This window comes from Mus pahari, chromosome 11 (genome assembly GCF_900095145.1).
Source record: "Mus pahari chromosome 11, PAHARI_EIJ_v1.1, whole genome shotgun sequence".
Classification (NCBI taxonomy): domain Eukaryota; kingdom Metazoa; phylum Chordata; class Mammalia; order Rodentia; family Muridae; genus Mus; species Mus pahari.
Genome location: NC_034600.1, coordinates 36243125 through 36246137, shown reverse-complemented (window position 1 = coordinate 36246137; position 3013 = coordinate 36243125). Strand labels below are relative to the sequence as shown.

General features: G+C 44.2%; 1 non-coding gene across 1 annotated transcript; it reads right to left on the bottom strand.

Moving 5' to 3' along the window:
- Window positions 1–767: 767 nt before the first annotated feature.
- LOC115065046 lies at window positions 768–910 on the bottom strand. The gene has a single exon (XR_003844845.1). It is a non-coding gene; the product is annotated as a small nucleolar RNA SNORA48 (small nucleolar RNA).
- Between the last annotated feature and the right edge of the window lie 2103 nt (window positions 911–3013).

The window sequence follows — 3013 nt, the reverse complement described above, 5'->3', positions numbered from 1 at the left end:
AAAAGATGCCTGGCAGGAAGGGGGAGGGACAACAAACACTATACTCATGCCACCCCATGGAAGATCAGTAGTGGGGTCAGCTCTCCCACACTCATTCCTTTGGGGCTGGCTCACCCACACCCTTGGCAATAGGGCTAGCTCTGCTGTGCTGCCTGCGTGAGATGCAGGACCTGCTCTCCTGAGTGCTGTCAGAGGTGAAAGATGAGGTCAGCTTTCCAGAATGCTACATCCAGTGAGGGGCAGGTCCAGTTCTGTACATCCTCTGGATATCCAGGTGACCTCCTGCTGCTGCCCCCACCAGGGACATACCCATATTTTCCGGTGGTAATATGAGCCAGGGACATCAACAGCAACCCCTGACATTGCATATCTACAGACTCAGACATGACCCTCAGCAGAAGCTTGGACTGGGACCTCACCATGACCCCAGATGGCATGGCTGGCCACTCTCAAAAGGTTAGTCCTCTCTACCCTCAAGTCTCCAGTTCCATCATTCGTCATAAAGCTGTGGCTGCTTCATTTCTCTTTCTCTCCCATCTGACCACCACATACTCGCACATTGAGGTGGCTCTAGCTGCTGGATGGCTACCTCTATCCACAATACATGGCATGTCAGCAGGCAGGTGACTGTGGCCCATCTGTGCCAAGCACTGGTGGGCAAATCGGTGGGTGGCATGGTGGTCTGCTGATCTCTTTCTGTCTTCCTCCTTCACCACTGGGCCACCTGGATTTAAGTTTATTTGATTTGAGTTTATTTGATTTTATATTTATGTGTCCTATGCATAAAACAACTTTAACCATCAAGCCAGACATCAAACTAGGATGAAGAAAGGACTTCACTTGCTGTGTCCCTGACTGATGTAAGAGCAACACCACCAAAAAGGTGTTTCTTTGCCCACTGCCAAGGGGACTATCTTCTGACTCTTACAGGCTTTCTATTTCTTCTTCCATAATGTTCCCTGGGGCTTAAATGTAGGAGAGTTTTGTAGATGTATGCATTGGGACAAGGCTCCATAGCTCTGCATTCTGATTTTTCAGTTGGTTGTGATTTTCTGTACTAGCCTTGGAAAAAAATATATTTAATTTTTTTTTACAACAATCTTTCTTTATGTTCTGATTTCACTCCTATTTTTAATGTGCTTAAATGCTTTTTAGTACATGGTGATGGTTTTACTCACCTTTTATAAAGTGTAATTAGTATATAAAATAGAATGAATGTATTAATGTTTTCACTATTACTTTTAAATTTTTATAATATGTCAGAGAATCTACAAATCTTTAAGTGATTAGCTGGTGACATAAAAATCATGAATCAATGAATGAAGTAGTCAATTAATAAGTGAAGAAATGAAAGCAAAAATGTTGATGAGGTTTCTAATATTTGAAGATGAGGTCAGCCTTGTACAGTTAGGAAAAAATATAAACATCAGAGACCTCCTTAGAAAAGGATGCAAAGAAGAGGCCAATTTTTGCCTTTGTAAAGGAAAACACCATATGTTTCTATTAATATGCCTAATTGATAATAACTGGAATAAACAAAGCCCAAGATGGTAGTCTCAACTCTACAGTAATTTAGCTTAGGTGATTCCAAACCTCTATCATCTAATTTGCATTTGCAAACAAATTCAAGGATTAAGGTTTTAGACATTTGTACTAAGAGACAATCTGCAGGTTCTTCAACATTTGCTCTCAAAGACTTTGATTAAGAACATGTTCTTGCTCTAGGAGATGAAGGGGTCTGTAACCCTATAGGAGGAACAGCAATAAGAACTCACCAGTACCCACTGAGCTTGTGTCTCTAGCTGCATATGTAGTAGAAGATGTCCTAATCGGCCATCATTGGGAGGAGAGGCCCTTGGTCTTGCAAAGATTATATGACCCAATACAGGGGAATACCAGGGCCAGGAAGCAGGAATGGGTGGGTTGGAGAGCAGAGTAGGGAGAGGGTATTAGGGACTTTCGGGATAGCATTTGAATTGTAAATGAAGAAAATATCTAATAAAAAATTGTTAAGGAAAAAAAAAAAAAAAAGAACATGTTCTTGGACTCTTCATGCCACAGGTGCCTGAGCATACCCAGGATCTTGGAATCACTGGTGAGTGGAGCACAACATGTGTTCCAAAACAACCCAGAGGGGCTTCTGCCAGCAGGAACAGGGGCACAGAAACACCACCCCCACCCCCCAGACCAGCAGCTAGGGTTCATTCCAGTTGGAGCCACCTTGGGCATAAACTCAGAGGATGGTCCCATGGTCCCCCACAGGACTCTCCATGCCACAATTACCCTAGCACACCCAGGATCTTAGGATCACTGAGGAGAGTTGGCCTCCAGAGAGGGCTCTGACCCTGGGACTCAGGTGAGAAAGCCATCTTGTATCCCAGGTCTCTCAGAGACCAGACCACACTGCTTGTGGACTGCAGAAGCAACAGAGCTTCTTGGACAGGGTCCCTTTGGGCCTACATCTTCAGTCAAGAGGTGGATCTGAGCTCCAGACCTCTGTGAACAGTCACTGCAAGAGGAAAACTTGCCTGCAGAGAGTGCTCTGACCACTAGGACTCAGGAGAGAGTTGGACTCCCAGGAGGGCTGACAGAGGATAACAGAATCACAGGAGGAACAANCTAGGACTCAGGAGAGAGTTGGACTCCCAGGAGGGCTGACAGAGGATAACAGAATCACAGGAGGAACAAGATTCAGCCAGAGGCAGCTAGAACATCATACACCAGAAATATGTTTCACCAGCTGGCAAAAGGCAAACTTATTGCTAACAGAAACCAAGAGCATTTGCCATCATCAGAACCCAGTACGCCCACCACACCAAGTCCTGGATACCCTAACACACCCAAAAAGCAAGATTCAGATTTAAAATCATATCTCATGATGCTGGCAGATGATTTTAAGAAGGACATTAATAACTCACTTAAAGAAATACAGGAGAACACTGCTAAACAGGGGAAGCCCTTAAAAAGGAAGCACAAAAATCCCTCAAAGAATTACAGGAAAACACTGCTAAAC